This window comes from Ambystoma mexicanum, chromosome 1p (genome assembly GCF_040938575.1).
Source record: "Ambystoma mexicanum isolate Mex_15411 chromosome 1p, UKY_AmexF1_1, whole genome shotgun sequence".
Classification (NCBI taxonomy): domain Eukaryota; kingdom Metazoa; phylum Chordata; class Amphibia; order Caudata; family Ambystomatidae; genus Ambystoma; species Ambystoma mexicanum.
In genome coordinates this window covers 716,416,981-716,440,945 of record NC_090921.1, presented here as the reverse complement: position 1 = coordinate 716,440,945, position 23,965 = coordinate 716,416,981, and positions in this window count along the sequence as shown.

Here is a 23,965-nt window from a genome sequence, read left to right as displayed (position 1 = left end):
TAAAATCAGCTCACCTTCTGAGGCGCTCTGCAGCCCATGGGACAGGGATGGTATTTTTTTACTGGATTTCTATCATATATGTAAAGTCAAAAATACCATGTTTTCCCCCTTGCCACCCCAGCGCCTTGCATACATACATAATCCTGTTGATTGTGTTAGGCCCAGTGAGCCCCAGGGGACAGGGATGGTATCGTTTTACTGGACATCTATCATAGATGTCCAGTAAAAAATGTCATGCCTGCCCCCTGGGCCACCCAGCACCAAATGCAAACTGTTTGGCTACTTACCCAATTTTTTATAAGTATGCTCTACAATGCAACATTTTAACCCATTATTTTTTTTTTAAAAAGCACTGGGGGAAACCCACTCCGCCCCGATCCGCCCGTGATTGGTTTGGACTCCCTCACTGCGCTCGGTCACAATGGCATTTTTGGGGGAAATAGTCATGACCCTCCACTTAAAGAATTCACCAGCCGCCACTGGCCCTCTTACTGTGTTGGGAACGGGATGGGAGAGACCAGGGACTGCGGTGGGACAGGGTGGGCGGGAAACATGGGATAATGGTGGAAGCAGTGTGGGGAGAGCCCAGGGTGTGTGATGGGGTGGGGAGAGCACAGGGGCTGGGTAGGAGTGGGATGAGGGAGCCCAGCGACTAGGATGGGAGCAGGTGACGGTGTGCAATACATACTGTCCATTTGGCATTTTTGGGGGGGGCCCGGCCTGCCCATATTTTGCTATGGGGGGGCCCAGGCCAAAAATGTTTGAAGACCACTGCTCTAGCATAAGATGCCCCAGTGGACAGGGACACATGCCAGCAGACACTGTAGTTGGGCATGCCAACAGGGTGGATTGAGGGGGTGGCACAGCAACCACCCTCCACAGCAGCCACAGGGCAGGGCACCAAGGGCACCCCTGTGCATTGCTGAAATGGGGAAGGGTGGCAGGTGACCAATCCAAGTGCCAGGCACACCTCACCTCAGCTGGTGCATCCTGTGCCAGCAGGATTGTGTGCGTGAGCAACCACAACGCTGTGTAATAGTCACACCAGCATGTTGCGGGCCCAGTTGACTGGCCCCATGTTGGAAGGAGTTGTGGGGGCATGAAAGACCACATGTATGCATGCCGAACAGCTGCCCCAGGATGGACACACTGCCCCCGCCCCAGGCCAAAGACAAACTGGACATGTGTCACACACTCATTGCTGCTACCATCGCCATGATGCTGGACGAAGATGCAATTTCCCCAGACCAACCAGGCCATCTGCCCAAATTTGTGGCGTCCCACCCTTTACCATAGCAAATGTGCATTGCATGCCAACAAATGGGGGGGAACATTAGCTGACATTTCCATTGTCTCCTACAGGCATTCACACATTGCTAGAGGCATCCGAGGAAGACACAGGAGCAGGGGCATCTGGGAGTGGCACATCCAAGCCCTCAGGGTTCGCCACCACCAACACCACTGCCACCCTGCAAATGCACAGCGAGCCCATGCCAAGGCTAATGTCTTGCCGTAAGACACTACAACGCAGCAAGGCCAGGCCGACGTCCACCAGAACCACTGCAAGGCCCACTGCACCTACCCCTGCAGCTGCAGGGTCTGACATGGACGCCACATCTCCAGGCCGGGACACTAACCTGGTGTTGCCAAATGCAGAAGGCCCAGAGTCCCCTGAGCGCACTCACTGTCGGCAGCGTAGGACAACTCCTGAGTGCCCTCACCACCAGAAGCATAGCCCAACTCCTGAGCGCTCTCACCGCCGGCAGCGTTCTCACAAACCTGAGGTGACAGCCCCCTCCCATACGGCACACACCAGCTAGCATCACTGTGGTGCAGAGGCTTAATGAGATGAAGCAGAGATAGAGGGAGATGGAGGTAATAGGGCACACATACTCCGAACACTTGCAGGCCATACGGGACAGCATCCAAGGGGCCACCAGGTAGATGACTAAAGGTGTCTCTGCACTGGCAGAGGCCATCTGCTAGAACAACGAGTTGACACGCCAACAGATGCAGGGGCCAGGCTTCATACCTTCTGCCTCTAAGGGCACACTGAGGCATCAGTCAAAGAGCCTTCAGCCCCAAGATCACTGGGGATGGCAGGGCGGAAAGAGGCCACGGTTGTAATGGACTCTGAGACACTAATTGCCATGAGTGGCCATGCTGGGGAGTTGGTGGGGGAGGCGGTAGGGGGGATAGTTGGGGCACTAAATTACATTAAAACCATTAATCAATGCGAGGACATTCCTGATTCTGCAATGTTGTGTTTATTGATAGAGGCCAGTGTCACACAGTCGTACATGGCTTGTGCCAAGTTAAAGTGTCAGAAGGAATGGTCTATCAGTCCCTGGCAGGCTAATTTCCCATCCCTCACATCATCTCGGGCAATGCGTGCATTTACCTCTACCACAGGCACTGCATCCTCATCCTGGGGGTGGCATGTCCACATCAGGGGGTAGCGGGGCATTGCTCTTAAGGCAGATATTGTGCAGCATGGTACACACAAGCACAATTTTACCCACTTTCTCTGGAGTGTACATCAGGACTCCACCAGTACGGTTGAGGCACCAGAGATGTGCCTTCAGGAGCCCCAAAGGTACACTCAATGCACGCATGGGTCCTGCTGTGAGGGTGGTTGTAGGCATTATCCTGCAGTGTTTGTGGATCACTACAGGGGTCATTAGTACGTCAGTTGTAGGTATCCAGAGTCATCTGCATGGGGGAGGCACAGGCTTTATTCATGGTGTAAGGTGTGGGAGTCGGTTTACACAATATCAGGGCAATAGACAAGTTGTGTATGCAAATGGGCCTTCTTTTCATGTAATGTGTTGATTCTATGTCTGTGCATGCTGCGTCACTCGTGTCATGCATTGTTTCTGCTTCACATGCACCTTGTTCCCTTGCAACATATGTTATGTGAGTGTATGTCAGTTTCATGTGTAGCTGCCATGGTGACTGTCATGTGACAGTGTGTTTCCACTGTGCATGTGGCATTCTCGGTTTCCTATGGGCCCTCCCTGAGCATCTGGGTCACCAGGCTCGCCATTGTGGGCTGGCCGTGCATGCGTGCATGGCTGTGGTACTGGCAGGGTTGTTCTTGTGTGAGAAAATGTGGCTGTTTGTCTCCATTGCTTTGGATTGTGCATGTTGCATTGTGGTACCCCTACTCATGTTGGTGTTTTATAGTTGCTACTGTATGTGTACATCAGCTTCTCCATGCAGGTATGTCCTGCATGTGCATGCTCCATGGCCTGTACTGTGATGTTGGTGTGGGAGGTGGTCAAGTACAGAATTTGCAATCGCTTGTCATGCCATCCTTTGTGTAGTTATTTGCGTCCCACCCATTTGGGCATGTGCTTCACAGTGCATGTGTGCTGGCTTTTCTAGTAACTCACTATCCAGTTCTGTTGTCCTCTGTGCCTCTCCATGTATCCATGCAGTGTGCTGTTCCACAGGACCATGGCATCGTGGGTGGAACCAGGGTATTGAGCACAGCGTTTGGTGATGTACTGTTTGCGGACGCAGGTCACCTGCACATTCAGGGAGTGGTAGTGCTTGCAGTTATGGTACACTGTTTCGTGGGTCTGGGGGACTACCAGTGCAACATGGGTACAGTCCAGGGCAGCAATCACATTTTGTATTTGGACAACAGCACAGAACTGTGCTTTCATGGCATTGACCTCGGCTGGGGTCGTAGGCAGTGAGATGTGGCATTGACTTTGCCGCAAGAGGGCTTAGAGCACTTGGACCAACACTGTGCAGAATGTGGGATGTGCCATGCCGTGCATCATGGCCACTGAGTGCTGGAATGTGCCAGTTCTGAGGAATTGTAGAACAGACACTAGCTTCAGCAGTGGGGGCACAGCTATCCCGATGTTGATCTTGCTCCCTATATCATCCTGTATTGAGTTGAGCTGCTCTGTTATGTTCTCCCTGTTGAGGCGGTACAGGGTGACAAACTGGCTGTTGGTGAGGGTTCAGGGTGAGGGCCTAACCCTGTGGATCGGTGCATGCCATGCCTGGGCTCTCCTCTTCCCCCTCAAGCCCCCCCCCTGTACTCCCTGTGCCCTGCCCTGGTTGTCCTGCCTCTCTACTTCCAGCCGCAAAATGAGCAGCTGTCTGTCCCAGCTCACTGTGGCTATTGGCAGCATGGTGTTGGAAACAGTGTTTGTGGTAGGGGTGTGCCTTATGTAGCACTCTGGGGTGAATTGCAATTACCTGTGGCTTCAATTCAGGTCCCTGTTTTCATTTACCTGCAGCTCGAAGCTGTAGGTAACTACTCTGTGTTTTCAATGGTATTAGCGCTGGTTATCGGCACTAATACCGCCAAACCTGGACTTGTGGTGCGGCTGTGTTTGCGCTTTGTGTAGCCGGCTGTAATAGCGCCAGCTGATTTTTCAGTCAAAGTTATTTTCACCAGCTCATGATCCAGTGGAGTGGAATTGTGGCGCTAATTCCGTTACCACCACTTTTAAGGGTTACCACCAGACTTGATGAGGCCCAAAATATCCTATTAGGAACATTAAGAAAATCTACTCACATCTCACACACCACTGAATAAAATTTCTACTCCCCACTTTAGTACTCAACAAAATGGACTACTACGTGACCCCACTTCTTGGTGTTCCCCTCTACTCTTTTGCAATCCTCAACTTTGGATCACTTACCCTTTTCAACCGATATACATCCTCTCCCACATCTGCCCATGCTGCCCATGCTCAATGGCTCTCCATGCAAAATCAGTCTCTTTTTGGGATCCTGTTACTTGTATTTAACTCCATCCATGGTCTGCCCCCCTCCCCGCTATCTCACTGACTACATCTCACTATACTCTCCCCATGTAACTCTCCACTCCTCATCTCTTTGCAACCTGTCAATTCCCTGTCATCTGCACCTCGTGCCATTTCGGCTTCTTCTCCCTTTTTTCTGCACTCCACTTTAAATCTCCATGGACATATACATCGCTTCATTAGTAGAGCTCTTCAAACACTATATGCTAGTGATGGAAGGAGCCCCACTGACCCACCCACCTTGCTATCCAAACTGACCACCCAACACATCTCTGCTGCATTCTTCCCTCAGGACTACGCCTTATCAAGGTTCTACGCAGATACAACCACATCACCCCGGCCCTCATAAACCTTCATTGGCTCCCACTGCATTCACACATCACCTTCAAGGCTTACTGTATCATCTATAAGACAGTCACCCTCAAGTCACCCAGCTACCTCAGAGAGAAACTCAGCATCTCCGGCGGACATTGCACCACCAGAAACCAGGACATATGCAGACTTGAAATCTGCCACTGCAAAAAGGAAAGGACCAGAAAACAAGTTGTAGAGGAGCAGGTGGACGCATTATTCCTAAATGCCACCCCCTTACTGCCGTCATACTGGAGCAGCTGGAGAAGGTTACTATATGGGACTTCATGTGTTATGCCTATACCGCATCTAGTGTACGAAAGAGGATATGCACTGAAGAAGTGGAAGGATGGTGTGTGAAGGGATGTCAGCACGTATCACTGGATATTATGTAGTGCTGAATGAAAACTGACGTGGGCAGAGTGATGTCATAAAGAAGCTATACAAGGACATACTGAAACGATATGAAAATACTAAAGAGTAACAATGTAACTAAAGTGAGAGAAACATGTACGAAATGATAAAGTAATCATATATACAAAGAAGAATGAAGTAAATTGCTGGTGAATATGTGTAAATACCCAGCAACGCAAGGTGGCCGAGAGACATAGAAGCTAGCTTGCTATAGAGGAAAATATAACGTGGCAGGGATGGCCATGATAGGAAAATGGACGCTGGCTCGTGCAAAGATTAAATTCAGCTGCCTCAGAAACAGATCAGGGCTGCAGAGTCAGGAGATGCTGGAAAATAGCTTTGCGTGCAAACGAAGAGGAGTCTATGTTGACCTGTGATCAAGGATGCTATTTCAGGGAATATCTGCAAAGCACAAAGGGAGGAAAACGGCGAAGTCTTGGACATGAGACATATTTATTTTAGATTAAAGAAGAAGAAAACATTTGCAAGAGCCAAAGTATTAGACAATTAACAATGGATAAGGCTCCTACAAGATGGAGTGAGCAAATCCCTAGAGGCCAAGAAGAGCAATGACATCCAGCATAATTAAATCAAATAACAGTAAATAGGAGGTTGAAACGTGATCGAGAAGTCGAAAACAAGGTCTATTCATTAAGCTGTGGATGAAGATAGTGATGTGCTTACACTCCCTTGAATGTTCCAGAACAGGGAGAAGCTACAAGGTCAACTACAAATGGGAAACTCTGACTCATGGCCGGACTGATGGGAGATGATGGACTAATTGGGAAAGTGGGGAGTAATCTGATGTGACTCAAGCACCTGGGTTTTGTTTTGCTTAGGTGCTGCATGGCGGTCCGGAAACAACAGTGGCGGTAAGCTTACAGGCACCGTTGTTTCCGGACCGGCATACTACAGGTTTGTCTGCCGGAGCCACTGTGCCCGACAGGTCGTACCCTGTCGGGCACAGCAGCCATGGTAGGCAGACCGTCAAAGAAGCAATAATGGTGCCAGTGCTTCCGTGTTCCCCATTCCCATAGAGTCCTATGCAATTCTATGGGAATGGGGAACCACAATTTACCGGTGCCTGACTTTCCGGGACGCTGAGGCACTGGGAAGTCAGGTGCCGGTTAATCATTTTGAGTCAGGCTGCAACCCATCGGTAACACCGGCAGGGTTACCGCCGGACTCGGAATGAGGCCCAATTTCTTTTTGAAGTAATCGGGCTCCCCTCAATCTCATGACGTGTGCATGTGTGAGTGTATTGTGGAAGGGTGTACACTTAAATGTGTAGGTGGCTGCCTGTGTGAGTGTATGGGGAAAGGGTGCACACAAATCTATGGGTGGCTGGGTGTGTGTGTGCATGTACGGTGAAATGGTGCACACTATAATGTATGGGTGGGTACATGGATGTGTGTGCTTCTATGGTGAAAAGTTGCACACTTAAATGTACGGGTGGCTGCTTGGATCAGCCTGTATGGAAAAAAGGGTGCACACCTAAATGTATGGATGGCTGCATGAGTGTGCCTGTATGGTGAAACAATGCACACTGAAATGTATGGATGGCTGGGTTGGCATAGGTGTACATAGTAAATGGTGTCTGTGCCTGTGTTCAGGGACGCAACAAAACCTACATTTCGGGAGGCTAATCCTTCAAATGTTGGGAGAGGCGCTAACTTCATGGGCGGTGGGGGAGGGGCAAACTGATTTGTGTGGGGGTATCTAACTTCTTTACGCATTTTAATGAGACTATTCTAGTGCAGCTTCAATGTTGCAAGCAGTTAACTCTCTCCTTTAAGTCTGAAAGCACCCACTTATGGACTGCTCTGAGATGAGCGGTCTCCTGTTCCCTCTCTCCCCTTCCAATCACTCCCCTGGCATGCAAGTACCAAACCCACATCACAATTTAAATTGCCTAAAAAATTTGACATTTGAATGCAGGTACTAACAGTGAAATGCTTTAAGTTAATAATTGCTGGGCCCTTGTTAAAAGCGAAACCCAGATGCCCTTTAACATCTGTGTCCTGTTCTGTCCGGCAACTGCTCTGAAGGTCAGCGAGGTTGAGTCAACATAGCCCAAAACTTTAGGTGGGGTGCTAAAGCCCAGTCAACTCAATGGTGTTATGCCACTACTTGTGTTTAATGCCTTGATTACTTAATGGTAATCAGCATTACTCCTAGCCCTATTCCTCCTCGTCCCTGTACTTGTGTATGAGGCAGTACTTGTGTATGAGGCACTCTGCCTCATATACAAGTACTGGGATGAGGTAGAGGTACATGGAGGTAATGCCTGACTTAGCTACCTGTAATCTTCATTATTCCTAGCCCCACTTTTCCTCATCCCAGTACTTACCTATGAGGCAAGGAGCCTCCTGAACTCTTGGTTTGCCCGGTGAAGCCCTGCTGCTGTGCTCAAGCTCCGAATTTGCCTCGACTAGAGAAGACCTGCAAAGGATGACTCCTCCTCTTGGGATGGTGGGACCAATCGACCCCAAGACAAGCTCATCGGGACATCCTCTCAGAGCTAGCTAAACTTCCATTGCTGCTGCAGGAACCGAGTGCCAGGGAGTGGAACACCGGAATCGAGTGTCTTTAAGTTGGACACGAGCTCCAGGAAAATCCTCGGGACTCCCAGGAATCAAGAACTCAACAGAGTGCTGGACCCCAGATGCGAGGAAATTCCAGAGTGGTATGCGAGAACCGCAGTGGTGCTATTTGCGAGAGAAGCGAGGAGCTGAACCCGTGAAGTGCCACTGATCTGAAGTTTGTCCATTGCTGCCGTTGACCTTCCTTTCGTAGTGCAGGAGCCCCGAGGTGTCCTCCCTCTTGTCTCCATGACTGAGGCCTAGGAACACCAGGATCTGCAGACATACACAGGAACAGAAGTCAGCTGTAACCACTTTCTTCTAATCAAAGGTACTGTAAACTAAGGGGTTGCTTACTTCTTGTCATGTAGCCGTGTAGGAGTCTCGGGAGGATAGCTCAGAGGGCTACGTGCTCGCCTTGGAAGCAAGATGACACCGAGCAACACAGCTTCAATCTGCGCTTAGAAAACTCTTGGTATGAAGAGCGTTATAAATAACCTATCATGTCATACTCAATCTCTGGGACTAGGAAGAGGGGCGTGAAGGTAATTCTGGGTCAAAGAGCTGATTTTGGAGTTTGGGGTAGGTGATAGGAGGGAGAGGGGATCTGTGGGAGGCGGGATTGTGCGATAAACCATAATGGTTGTCCTTGTCCAGGCTAAGCAGACATGATATGTGGTATTAGTGGCGATAGAGGCATTTTGGTGCAGCCAGTCTAGTCATTCCTCAGTTTAGTATGAAGTCATTTATAAAATGCCTGGACACAAGTGTTTCTAGGTACGACAAGACAAGGGAGGGAAGATAGAGGGAGGACAAGACAAACAATCTTACTACACCTTGTGCAAGAATGAGAAATGCAAGGGGAAAGGGAGGGGGAAGTGCAAGGAAGAGGGGAGGGAAAAACAGGGCAGTAATGCTCTGAGTAAGTGCAGCCAGGGTGGCGCGGTCTGGGTAGTGCACAGAGAACAAGGGACTGTAGGGTTACAGTTACAGCCCCTAAGCGCATGGTAGGCCCAGAGGCAGTGCAAGGGTGACTGGTCAAGAAAGAGCCTGGACTAAGTGTGACTCTGAAGGTAGCCAAGCATTCAGTCGATAAACAGACAGGTAGGTCAGGTAGGTCAGCTGGGGAGGGAGAGAGAGAAAGCAGAGGAGAAGACAAACGTTTTGAGCTGATTCTGAAACTTCAGGTGGTCCGCTCAAGTTTGAGAAGGGCAGGGAGGCCATTCCAGAGGGAGGCACCTGCAGAGGAGAGAGATTTACCCCCCACTCTCTGCCTGGAGAAGTGTCTAACCCTTCGAGAGTTGGAGGTAGTTGCAGAAAGGCCTCGAGAAGGAAGGTATTTTGAAAGAAAGCATTGGATGTAGTGTGGGCCCCGACCCCAGAAAGCCTTGTGGACAATGCAAATGGTCTTGAACTTGATCCTTGCAGCCACCAGGAGCCAGTGGAGAGAATTCAGGGCTAGAGAGATACGATCCCTGGGCTTGAGGCCAAGGATAAGTCTTGCAGTCCTGTTCTGTATTAGTTACAGAGGTCGGAGAGTAGAGGAAGGCAGACTGAGAAAGAGGCTGTTGCAGTAGTCCATCCTAGAGAGAAACAGGGCTCTGAAGACAGTGAGCTTCTGGGGAAAGTGAGAAAGGGAATAGTCCCTTTGAGGAGGAGCAGCTGATAGTGGGACTTCTTGGCGACATCTGAGATCTGAGGAGAGAAAGAGAGAGTGGAGTGGAAGGTTTTTTGCCTCGCAGGAAGATGAAGGAAGAAGGCCCAAGGTGGGCAGCCAGAATGAGGCAGGGGCAGGGGTCCCAATGAGAAGGATCTCCATCTTACTAGCATTAAGGCATAGATCGTTGGAGGCGCACCAATCCTGAATTGTGGATAGACAGTCAGTAATGAGCGAGAGAGAAGAGAAGCCTGATGGAAAGCTGAGTGTCACCCGCATAACACTGAAAGTTAGAGGAGAAGGTAGAGATCAGGTGGGCCAAAGGGCCAAGTAGAGGTTGAAAAACCAGGGTGAGAGGATAGAGCTCTGCGGAACGCCACAGGTAGAGAGAGAGATGGAGGAGAGAAAGGGACCAAGTTGGACCTGGCAGGGGCAGTCCAAGAGGAAGGATATCAGCCACTCCACGTAGTCGACTGATCAGGATGGCGTGGTTGACTTTTTCAAAAGTAGAGGAAAGATCAAGGAGGATTAGGACAGAAGGAATGCTGGAATCAAGGTTAGAGAGCAGATCTTTGCGGGTGTTCAGTAGAGCAGTTTCCATGCCTTTGGCAGCTCAGAGCCAGACTGTTGGTAATGTAGACCACCGATTCATTGTGGAGATTAAGCTGGGATCAGGCCAGCAATTTCAAGAGTTTTCCCAGGAAAGGGGTGATGGAGATTGGGCGATAGTTTGCCGGGCAGGTAGAATCGGCAGACGGCTTCTTGAAGAGAGGATGCACAAGGGAGTACTTAAGGGTGAGGAGGGAACATTCCAATGGTGAAACAGTGATTACAGAAATTTGCCAAGGCTGGAGCGAGGGTGTCATTATGGTCCTCGATGGTTCTGGAGGAGCAGGGAAGCACCTGTTGGGACAACACTTTCATAGATCAGACTTGTCTAGAAATCTTGTCAGGTGTTGTCAAAGAGAAAGAGGAGAAAGGAGGAGGAGAGGTAGAGATGGCCAAAGGGGGGCTGAGAGAGGAAGAGGGAGAGGAAGAGGAGATAGAGGACAGGGTTTAAGCAGAGTGAGTAGCCAGGGCCAGGGCCATACAGAGGGCCTGCAAGGGTACAGGAGAGGTAGAGACTGCAACAGGATTGACCAGTTCCTTGTAGATTTTAAAGAGTTTGCTGTTTTGTGGGAGGCTGCAGAGACCCGGGCTTGAATGTGTGCTCTCTTCTTGATGAGTGTTATTGCTTCGACTGGCATTTCGATGCAACCAGTCTATGTATGTCTAAATGTGACCTTGCATGCTTTACTGTAATGTTATTATGTGTCTACAGTGGTCTACATTGTGCATCCAGTGGGACATGTTTTCAGCGTGGCATGGCATTTTTTATAGCAAAGCATTAATGTTCCTGTGCAGTGTTGGTTACTTGCATGTATTCGATTGGTGTTAGCCTACAAAACAATTGCAAACAATCTGGCTCTCAGACAGTGTGCTGTATATTGCATTAAAACACTTATTTATATCTTTCTCTTACCCCTTCAGCAGCACGTTTGTGCGTATTGTGCAAGAGTGATAATCTAGGCCGCCCCAGAGTGTGGTACAACCCATGATTTGGCTCAAGTGTGTGGCACAACCAATGATTTGGCTCAAGTGTGTGGCACAACCCATGGCTCGCAGGGGGGCCCCCGCATTTTGTGTTACGCCACTGCTTTGCAATCAGGGCAATAAGATGAGATGGTACCCCCAGGCGTTCCAACTTTGACCAAAGTAATTGATGGATCACACAGTCAAAAGCAGCCGACAGGTTGACAGATGCCATTTAGATTGGTCCTGAGTTGGGAATTTTTGTTTTCACCAGCAAATGGGCCACAATGGATGCATTTTGTGTGGTTCCAAGTTGAGCACGAACCCCAATTTGGAATCTTGATAATGTTTTATGTAATCGAATATACATGTTTACATGTGCAGATTCTGGAGCAACAAAATTGTGAAAACCTTTGCACCTGCATCAATTAAGGCAATAGGCCTATAGTTTGCAGGATCTGTCTTTAGACCCTCTTTGAAAATGGGCACCACAATTGATTGCACTAATGACAAGGGAATGGATGCAGTTTGTATGGCATGATCAAACTGTGTTTTTAAGAATGCAGCCCAGAGACAGGGATTCCTCTTAAGTACACAAGGTGGAATTGAGTCAGGCTCGGGAGCTTTGGAGTTTTTTAAAGCCCCAATGGCTGTGGTAATTTCTAGTATAGACCAACCAGTGAACTTGATATCTTCCATGATCGTATATTTGGAGAGAGAGGATCGAAATCTCTCAAGCAGAGCACATTTTTGCCCAAAGAATAGGGTCCAGGTGTCTGCAGTAATATTCAAGGTCTGATTTGCGATGGATGTTTGTTCCTTTGAGCGTAACAAGGCCCAAGTGGAGTGTCTATCGTTGCGACACAGATTGCGTATCATCGCCTGATTGTTTGTATGGTGAATTTGTACCCTATAATTTTAGCGTAGGTTTCTATAGTGATTACAGATAATGGGCCTCATTACACGGTAAGCGGTAAGGGTTTACCGGTACCGGTATTTTACCGGTACCGGTAAACCCTTACTACGAGGTCCCTTTGCGGGTTGGAGAATTTAACGCCTGCTTTTTGCAGGCGTTAAAAACCAACCCGCAAAGGGACCAGGGAGCTAATTACGGTACCGCAATTTGCGGTGCCGTAATTAGCACCTTCCCCATTCCCATTATGCCCGATGGGGCAAAAATGGGAATGGGGAAGGGCAATGGGGGAAGGGGGAATTACCGCCCCACCAACCTTGGAATAGGGCAGTAATTCCCCTTTCCACCAAGGCAGTGCCGGTATTTTACCGGCATGGACCAAGGTGCTAGTAGCACCTTGGTCCACCGCTGTCCGTGTAATGAGGCCTAATGTTCTTAATTAGTTGAAATTGATCTTCCGTTGGGAGAGACCTTTTAAGGTGTCTCATTTTAGCATGTGTTTCTGCCTTAGCCAATTTAATTAAATTACTGTGAGGGTGCACATGCATACTCACCGGCGCATTCAGCCTCCCCCTGCAACCGCACAACTCATGAAACAGGGAGCTGGAGGGAGAAATACGACACACTCTGCTATGGCAGCTGCTAATATTTCTCACAACCATAAACAAATAAACCAGGGGGGCGTGGCTATGAGAGCCATGTAGAGGACGCGATCTGGAGGAGCTCCCGTGATCCTGAAATGATCCTGGCGAAATAGTGCATAACAACGTACCTATGACTGCTGAAAACACACATGCCGGTGTGTGAACGGTCTGACTGCGCTTGGTGAACTTTTGGAAGGCGTGGGAGGAACGGTGGTGGAGTTTTGTGCGAAAAAGATAAGGAGCGCCGGAGACAAAAGACGAAACAAAATGGCCGATCAACGACCGGAACAAAGGAAGGAGCAGGCCGCACGGTGGTCGGGCGATAGAAGCGAACTGTGTGCGCATTTGTAACTTGTGCAGAACGCAGGTCCTCTGGGTCATGTCTAACAGAACAGTGAGACCGAATGCGAAGCAGCCCACGTTGGACGGCTTCGCCAAGACGTCCCCTGGTCCGGAAAGTTCCAAGAGTAAGGATAAGTCACCTACAGGCAGCATGCCTGTGACAGGTACTAACCAAGAGGTCCTGGCTGCGATTGTGGACTTGAAGGAGACCTGGGAAGCTAAGCCTGAACTGGCCGTAACTAAGCTGAAAACGGCATTTGACCTTAAGGTCAGTGAGGTGCAGGAGGAGGTGAATTTACTCCGGCAGGACGTCAGGTCCTTGGCGGAGCGCACTGAGACCCCAGAGAAAGAGGTGAGCCCGAACACTGCAGATTGTGCCTCCCATAAGGCCGAATTGCATGCCCTGGTGCAGAGAGTGGGCAACTTGGAGAGCAGGGCGGTGGAGGCAGAAGGACGCGCCCGACGGAACAACATTCGCATGGTGGGCCTGCCAGAAGGATCGGAGGGCCACGATCCTACAGAGTTCATCGAATCTATGCTGTTGCAGGAGATACCCGGAGGAGCCTTATCTCAAGGATTTGCAGTGGAACGTGCGCATAGAGCTCTAACAAGGAGGCCGCCGCCGGGAAACCCACCTAGGCCAGTAATTGCCAAAATCCTTAATTACCGGGACCGGGAGAGGATACTAGAACACTTCCGCAAGGTAGGAACGATTACACGAGGAGCGGCAAACATAACAGCCTACCCGGACTATACCCTGACTGTGCAGCTTAGCCGCATGAACTTTGGGATGGTAAAGCAGAGATTGAGGGAGGCGGGCCATAAATACATGTTGCTGTATCCGGCGAAAGTCTTTCATAAACACAAAACTTCGTTTTTTGAGACTCCGGAAGACGCCATGGGATGGCTCGACGCGCAGGGATGTCCCAGGAGCCTGACATTCGGACGGGAAGAGGAGATGGAGGAGATAAGTAGTGCACGAGGAGGGTGCTACAAGATGGGGCAGAACAGATCTCTGGGACTCGATTATAGTCATTTGCACGGCCTTAGGCAGAGAAGGTCAGACTGGTGCACAAGATATCATGAGCATTGTGACTATTGCTGTATTTAGGGGAGCCTTGCAGAGCGGATCTCTTTACCCCACTCAGTAACTTTAGTTAAGTGGCCACTAGGGCGACTTCACCCTACTGAGCTCTGGGCATTGTTTGGTGCTTGCATGGCTAGATGTGGGGGTGCCTGCGTTCCGAGGATGGAGCTGGGCAGCAGTTGGGGTGTGTGGTGTTGGGGAAGGGATGGATATACGGTGGGGAGGGAAGTGGGGAGTTTGGGGTGTGTATAGTTATGGGGAGTTCGAGTTTGTACAAGAAGCTACAAGAAAAAGCCAGAGGGCTGTATCTGTATCGCGTGGGCAGGTGGGATTTGCTGCACGGAAGGGGGGAGGATACTTCTGAGCTATGGGGGATCTTAAGATCGTAACGTGGAATGTCAGGGGACTCAATAGTTACCTAAAGAGGAACAAGGTCATGATGTATTTGAAAAGACAGAAGATTGATATTGCACTGTTGCAAGAGACGCATCTGACTCGACAAAAGTTGGAATTGGTGGGGAAGAAGTGGAGAGGTACTGTAGTGGGCTCTCCGTATTCTGCCTACGCTAGGGGAGTGTTGGTCTGGGTGGCACAGCACGTTCCGCTCCAACTTACACAAGAGGTGGTGGATACGGAGGGGAGGATGGTCATATTGAAGGCACTGGTGTAGAATAGGGAGGTGTGCATTGTAAATACTTATGCCCCCAATCAAAATACGGCGGCATATTTTAGGACTCTGTGTACCAACCTGAGTGCGTGTGTGGGTGGGGCGGTTATTTCGGGTGGGGATTTTAATTGCGTGCTGAACCCCAGGGTAGACAGATCTGATGATAAGATTGATAGGCCCACCCCAGCGGCCAGGGCATTGCAGACACTGCTCGATGACTTCGGGCTGGCAGATGTTTGGAGGCTAAAACATCCTAATGAGGAACAGTACCCGCATTGCTCAGCCCCGCAACAATTGCATACGAGACTTGATTATTTTTTTGCCATGCCAGATGTGGTGATAGAGACCACCCAAATAGACTACAAAGCGAGAGTCCTGTCGGACGACTCGCCTCTGGTCCTGGGTTGGCAGTACTGCCGCCCCAGAGCGCGGATACCGACGTGGCGCCTCCGGGCTGAGGCGCTCAAGGATCCGGTCTTTAGAGAGGATATCAGGGATGAGATCACACATTATTTCGAGGAGAACGCTGGCAGTGTGGATTTGGTGGGCACGCTCCGGGAAGCCTTTAAGGTGGTATTGCGGGGTGCTGCCATTGCTAAATCAAAGGGCCTGCAGGGTGGGGTCCTAATGGAGTTAGGGTAAGCTGAGGATGAACTGGAACGGGAACTCAATAGGGGAGGGGGGATGCGGAGCTAGTACTTAAACTACAGCAGCGGTGTGCGGAACTTTGGGAAAGGCTCTGCAACCTTAACTATAAGAAGTATGTTGAGAGACAGCATGCAGGTGGGGATAAAACGGGCCGTCTCTTGGCGTGGTTATACAAGAGCGAAACCCCTAGGCCCCTGATTAGGACGATAACCAGAGAGGATGGAGAGGTAGCGGACACCCAAGAAGGAGTCAATGAGGCATTCTTAGATTATTACAGGGCACTATATGAGGACAAAGGGGGGGGGGCAACCGAGAGGAGATAAGAGAAACTTTAAGAGATATGGGATTACCTAAGATTAGTGCCGAAGAAAGGGAGGAGCTGGTTGCACCGATTACTTTAGAGGAATTGGAGGAGGTGGTGAAGCAGCTGCCCACCAGTAAGACTCCGGGTGCGGACGGACTCCCTAGCAAATTTTATAAAGCATATAGAGAGGAGGTACTCCCCCCATGCTAGAAATGCTCAATGAATCATTTGAGGTGGCCCGGCTGCCGGAATCGCTTAGAGAAGCGATAATAATACCGCTCCCTAAGCCCAATAAACCAGGGCATAGCTGCGGCTCCTATAGGCCCTTGTCAATGCTGAACCAGGACGCAAGATATTGATGGCGGTCCTGGCCAATAGGTTGCGTAGAGTTATTAGTAAATTGATACATCCGGACCAGACAGGTTATGTCCCCAACAGAAATATAACCCACAACCATAGGCGACTCCACCAGGTGATTGAAGGGGGGAGCAAGAGCGAGGATGAAATGGCGGTTGTGTCCCTAGATGCAGTCAAAGCTTTCGACTGAGGTGGCCGTGGTTGCTGGAGGCCCTGAGGGAATACCGGATGGGGCCGGGCTATGTTAGGTGGGCGAAGTTGCTGTACAGTGAGCCGCTGGCTAGGGTACGTACAGGAGCAGTGATATCCGAGAGGTGGCAACTTAGCAGGGGCACCAGACAAGGGTTCCCCTGGTCCCCGATGTTATATATTCTGGCCCTGGAGCCCCTGGCAGTGTACCTTCGACAACAATATGACATGATAGGCATTGAGGTAGGGGGAGAGAAGCACCTGATATCCCTGTATGCTGACGATTTGCTATTATATCTGAAATATCCGGAGGAAAATCTTCAATATATTCTGCAGGTAAGGAAAAGGTATGCAGAACTGTCTGGCATAGCGGTGAACCCCCAAAAATTGAGCATGTTCCCATTGGGTAGATACAAAGGAACCCCTCCGGAGCGGTTACCAGTGTTGTCGATACCATGGGCGGTTGGCTCCTTCCGCTACCTCGGAATAGATGTGTATCACACGGTAGAGGAGGAACATTTGCATAACACCGAGGTGGCTGTGGGAAAAATCCGTATAAGTATGAAGTTTTGAGAGAAGTTGCCGTTGGCGATGATGGGACGGGGGGCGATGCTAAAAATGGTGGTCCTACCTAGGCTCTTACATTTTTTCAGCAATATTCCGTACATGATACCTAAGACGTTTTTTGCCAAGTTGAATAGTATGGCATGGCACTCGGAATAGAGTGGCGCTATGGAAGTTGCAGAATTTTCTATGAAAAAGGGGGTATTAAGCTGCCTAATTTTGAGGCCTATTATGTGGCTGGCCATTTGCAATATGTGGTCAAATTGCTCTCTGATGAGGTAACTCCCGAATTTAGGCTGTTTGGACAGGAATGCACTCCATTTTACCTGAAGGAAATTATTTGGTTGCCTAGGTCAGAAATGAAGGATCGCCCGGGTATGATGTTGCTTGGGTGGAAGATGTGGCGTAGAGTATGTCGAATGATGGAGGACGCGTATCCGTGTTCCCCGCAGGTGCCGTTGGTGGCCTTGGCAGGGGAAGACAAACAACTAAGGATGATAATCAGGACCTATTGGGAGTCGGCCGGGCTGATTACATTGGGCCTCATTACGACCCAGGCGGTAAGTTACCGCCTGGGTCGTACCTTTACCACCATGGCGTAAACTATGTTTACGCCATGGTGGTTGGCGGACTTACCGCCCCATTCCGAGGTCGGCGGGGCGGTAAGTCCCCAATCCCCATTTACCCTTCCCCATTCCCATTTTTGCCCCATAGGGCATAATGGGAGTGGGGAAGGCGTTAATTACGCCACCGTAAATTACGGTGGCGTAATTAACAACATGGTCCCTTAGCGCCATGGATTTTAACACCTGCTAAAAGCAGGTGTTAAATCCGCCATGGCGCTAAGGGACCTCGGAATCAGGCGGTAAGGGTCGGCGCTGTTTACGCTGCCGTAAACCCCTTACCGCCTGAGTCGTAATGAGGCCCATTGGGGGATGTCTGGCAAGAGGGGGGCCATTAAGGATTTTGAAGGACTAGGGGAAGAGGCAGGCTTGCATAGGGGCCAGTATGTCGCGTATCTAAGGCTGGTGCAGAATATTCGTAAAATCTGGCCTGAGACCGTATTGGCGGAGGAGCCAGATGCCACTATGGAGACAATATATGACATATCAGAAGGAGGGCATGAGATCTCTAGACTGTATGAGATGGTGATGACCCGGGTTGGGAAGGACTTGACGCATTTGAGGCTGGATTGGGAAAAAGAGGCGGGAGCACAGATGGAAGATGGGATGTGGGAGCGTGCTATGGGATACCACAAGAAGGTGTCCAGAAAAGCCAGATTCCAACAAATACAGTTGTACATAACGCACAGAGCTTACATGACCCCGATGAGAATATCGAAGTTTTTAATGCGGGACGACAAGCGTGCCCAAAATGCGATAAGGAAGATGCTGATATGACACACATGTTTTGGTCTTGCCCAGTGATTCGAGAGTTTCTGGGGAGAAGTGGCGCAAAAACTAGCGGACAAAGGGGTCACGCTCACTATAGATACGGCCTGGGCCTGCCTGTTGGGTGGGTTTCCCAGACCACGGAAACTTAAACATGTTGGGAAATTGAAGGACTTGGCATATGTGCTCGCAAAACGAAGGATTGCCATGGGCTGGAAGCAGTGCCATAAGCCACGGGTGGAGGTATGGTGGCGGGATTTGCAAAAATGGGCAGAGGCTGAAACGGTGGTATGGCAGGAGGCATGTAGCAAGTGTGGGGAAGAAGAAGTGAGTACCCTGCTAGCATGGAGGGTATTAATAGCAGGACTGTTTTGAACAATAACGGAATCTGCAGTCTCAGAAGAAGGTGATACCCTGCCACACGCAGCAGATACGGAATGAGAAGGACAAACAAGCTCTTGAGTGGGGAGGGATTGGGGGAGCAGTGGTCTTGACTAATTGATGTTCATGTGTTTTGTTGCAAATAACGCTGCCAGTTTGGTTTGTATTGTTTGTTTGTTTTAAAAATATTAAAAACCGTTTAAAAAAAAAACTTTAAAAAAAAATAAAAAAAACAGGATATACAAAACCATATGCCTGCAAAAAGACCATTTGCTGCTGCTAAACACACAGGGAAGGGAATGCAGAAAAACATGCTAGGTTTTCATTCTATATATCTTGTAACACTGGCATGAGTACAGATGAACAATAAGGAAATATCAATAGGGGTTTTCACTTGCCATAAGGTCTATATCATTAGGAACCAAATCCCGCTGTGTTATGTCTTACAGCAAAAGTAAAAGTAACATACAAGTGTGCTTGCATAAACATCTTTACTATCAATACATGATTCCATGTGTAAATATCCCTGCAAAAATATCTCCATACAAGAATGGCGCCTTTTTTTCTGGCAATATTAGCCCATGGAACCTGCGGGGACACCCCCACAACCCCAATATTTTTTTTAAAGGAGCGGGGGACACCCCGCAACCCCTGCTCCCATGTACCCCACAAATTATCCCCACAAAATAATATTGCATATGGCCTTTCCAGACGACCATATATATGGGGATATTATTAGTGGGGATAACATTACCTGATACCCAATACATGTGGAGGGATATGGGCTCAGTAAGAAATACACATGCATCTGAAACAGACAAGTGCTGATGAGGTGAACATATAAAACAGCGCCCATCTTGCCACACATGTGAGTGGTGAGGCATAGCATGGCACGGTGTTCTTTGTTAGATAAATAAAATGCAGGATCAATCTGGTGGAGAGGTACTGTGGAGTGAACTAAACTTTAATTGCATCCTGCACAACATCCATAATTGTAACTGGGCAAAAACATGATGATACATTACATGAAGTAAACGATATAATTGCAGTGTCACATCGCACCATAGTTTAAACCCATTTGTGTGCCAAAGGGTGGGATTTATAAGTGGATGTTAATGAAGAACCCACTGAAGCGTCATTTATTCCAAATAGGCCTCACCTGGGTGGAGCATCTTTAGACTTCACAGAACTGATTTCAAGAGCAATACTCAGTAAGGACAGCTTCATTACGAGTTTGGAGGTAAGTAACCGTCCTTACCGGCATGGAACAAATACTGTGTCTGTATAGTAAAGAGCCCGCTAATAGAGGGCTATTACGAGTTCGCCTGCACGAGCTTTGCGCCATGCCAGTAACAACATTATCACCATGCCGCTAAAGTTCATAAAATGGCCCTTAGCGGCATCATTGAAAGCGCAGACAGCACTACCGGCATCAATGAACGCGGCATTAGCAGTGACCGCTATCAGCGGTGACCGCTAATAGCAGTGCCCATAAATAAGAGGAACCGGAAGTAGCGTCATGGCCATGGCAGGAACGGGAAAGAGCACGGCGGCCATCTTGAAAAATACAATCCATTGCAATCCTCCATACACAGGACCTGCATCATCATGACAGCAGCCCCAACTTCATATACCACTACATCACCATGGCCAAGGCCCTGAAGAAAGGTGCTGCGTGCCTGCGCAAGGTGAGTTTTTCGAACGAGGAGCTAAACATGCTCGCGGACACCCGTGCAGAAAATGCGGATGTCGTGTTTGCGGCAGATATGAGTCAACCTGCCAATATGAGGAAGAAGGAGATCTGGGAGGAGGTGGCACGTAAAGTCAGTGCGGCCAGTACCACCCCCTCACCGTGAAGGATGTGCGTAAGCGCTGGGATGACCTGCCTCTATGCGTCAGGAACATTCTGGCAGCCAGCAGGAGCCAGGGCATGGCAACAGGTGGCAGAGCAAGCTCACCAATCAAGACGACTCGCTGGGAGGAACCATGTGCCAGGACAATTGGTATGGAGTCAATTGAGGGAGTGGGAGAAATGGAGCAGGGAGCGGCATCATCAGCAGATGGAGGTGAGTGTCCACACAAACCACTGTAATGCAAAGCATGATGATGTCCCACAAATGTGACAGTGAAATGAGCCAATGCATGGGCCATCACACACTCATGTACACAACCCTGCCTATAGGCTGTCCCCAGCACAATCACATCCACATGCATCCAGCACCTCAAAGCCATACCTGACACACACCCCACAAGCATGTAAACGTCATGTGTCACACTGCATGCATTGCACAACTGGAAGGCACGTCACACAGCATACACCACCTCATACATGTGTGACCCAGATGTATGCCTGCATGACCCACTCATATGGCAAGCAACCTGTATGTCACAACTCCACAAACAAATCCCCTCAAATGTGTAGAACTGCAACAATGCCAGTATATGCATAATGCATGTAGAACCATCACTGATGCTGTCCCTCTCTCTGTCCCCCACAGGCTCACAATCTGACAGTGCAGGCCAGGACCCCGACACCCAGTAAGAAGGCCAGGGGTACGGTAGGAGGCAACAGGCCTTCTACGTCAAGAAGAACAGCCAAACCTGGACTGCCACAGAAGGCCAAAGCATCACAGGATGCACCGGCATCGGGGTGGCAAAGGGCCACTGACACTGCGAAAGTGCCCACACCAGCTGCTACCACCGCACAGGAGCCAGTGGCAGATCGGCCACTGTCCGATGCCAACAGTTCTGCTGGTGAAGCAGCTGCCACGGCACCCCTTACAGACGATGAGGTACACAGCAAAATATCTGGACCACATGGCACACCCAGGCCACAGCTGTCACCCCACCTCACCCCACACAGCACACCCAAAGCCAGCAGCCATGAGCAATCTGGCGTGGAGTCATGGCCAGGGAGCTTGAGCCCCACAAAGAGCACACATGATGTGGGACCCTTGCCGTATGCTGCATCCACCTCCACTGGTGTCATGGACAGAGAGCTGAGAATGGCACTCATGGAACAGTGCCAGGAGGAGGTCACAGCTCTGGTAGGACAGCACGTGGCCGAAGGTGTCCTGGCAAGGCAGGAATGCCGCGACCACACTTCGCCCATTAAAGTTGCAATAGAGGCGAGTACTACTCACATCTGCGATGAGTTGCCTGCTGTGAGGCAGGTCCTCAGCCGCATTGCAGATACCATGGAGGCCCAGCGTCCCGCACAGGGACTGGAGCAAGCAAGCACGTGATCCTCTGCCAGCTCCAGCAGACCAGCCCCCTGCGCAGGTCCACGCAGACCTTGTGCCGGTCAGACATGATGCCACCGAGGCTGGTAGAGGACATGGACACTAGGGGCAGCCTGTTAATGGCAAGTGTTGCAGACTCATGCTGCATTGAAATGCACACCATGTGTGGGGTAGTTCTGGGGGAGAGGGGGAGGGGAGGGTGTGTGGGGTAGTTCTGGGGGAGAGGGAGGAGGGAGGGGTGGGGGTAGTTCTAGGGGGAGTGGGAGGGGGGAGAGGGTGTGCTGGGTAGTTCTGGGGGGAGAGGGTGTGTGGGGTGGAGGGTTAGAGCTCTTTGTATATACTTCATGTTTAATAAACCCGTTGTGTCAAGAAAAATCACATGACTGGACACTGGTTATTGTGTATGTGTGTTTTATTGGTTAACAGTGCACAGTGTCCATGTCCCCCCCACACCCAGTGCCATGAGTCCCACCTCCATGGCACCCTCCGCATCCATGTGTCTTAGAAATATTGGTTTATCACATTCTGGCACACAGCACGTCCCTCCTGTGCATCACCACCTGCCTGACGTGCAACCCCATCTTCTTCCTCATCCTCACCCGGTGCATGCTGGTCAATGTCAGGTGGCAGTGGTACGTTTCTCCAGATGCACATGTTGTTCAGCATGGCACAGACCATGGTGATCTTTCCCACCCTTTCAGGCCCGTAAAGGAGTGCGCAACCAGACCTGCTGAGGCAGCGAAACCGTGCCTTCAACAGGCCAAAGATCTGCTCGATCACCACATGGGTACGGGTATTGGCATGATTGTAGTCCTCTTCGTGCCTGTTCTGCGGGTTCTGGACAGGGGTGAAGAGCCACCTCTTCAAGGGATAGCCAGCATCACCTGCATGGGTGCAACATTGGGTATGTGTAAGTGATTTCATGAAATTACACCTGTACTTATCACTCACATGCCTGCAGTTATTTGTTGTTCACATCCACATATCCCTGCATGAATGGAGACATTCCAGCTATCCACAATGTGTGAAGTCACATGGTCTACAGGTGTGGGTTGCATCGTCAAGTTGATGCAGGTTGTCTACTTCCTTGCCAGTGTTCATGCACTGTGGTCGCCTACAGCAGTAGTTGCTATGATCTATGTAATGTGTAGTTAATCGTATGCATTCATCCTGGCACCGTTGCCACCAGTCTCATCATGATCTGCCATTCCATGCTTGATGTTCTCATGCTGGCATGCTGCGCTTCTGTGGTGGTGTGCCAGGGACAATCTGTGTATTGGCTTCGTGTGATTCATTTGTGCACACTCATGGACGCATGTCCGGTGTAGTGCTGTTCAGCGGTCATTTGCATTGGGCATACTCACAGCATGTTGCTGCATTGTGTTGCAGAGGGTACGGTCTGATGATGTGCAGTGTACGTGTTGATGGACATGGCATGGTTGCAGTACTGACTTGTTGTCATTGTTGTGCAGCTTACATCTTTCATATTGATTTCAGGTGTCAAGTTCAGTCTGGGATGCTTTGGGGCACAGTGTATTGCAGTATGGGCATTGTCGAGTCGCACACCCAATGCCACCAGGTGGGGTATGCATCTCTACCCCCCCAATCTCACCCAGGTGAAGTATGTATCTCTACCCCATTACACTGCTGTGTGCTTGCCATGCAACTCACCCAGCAGCCAGGCACGTCGTCCAGCATGTCGGTCCATGTAGTGTGGTATCGTGGAGTTCTGCAGGACCATTGAATCATGGGTTTAATCGGGATATCGGGCACAACAATGTGTGATGATCTTGGTTGGGTCACATTCCATTTGCACATTGATGGAGTGGTATTGCTTGCGATTGCGGTACACAACCTCCATGGCATGTGG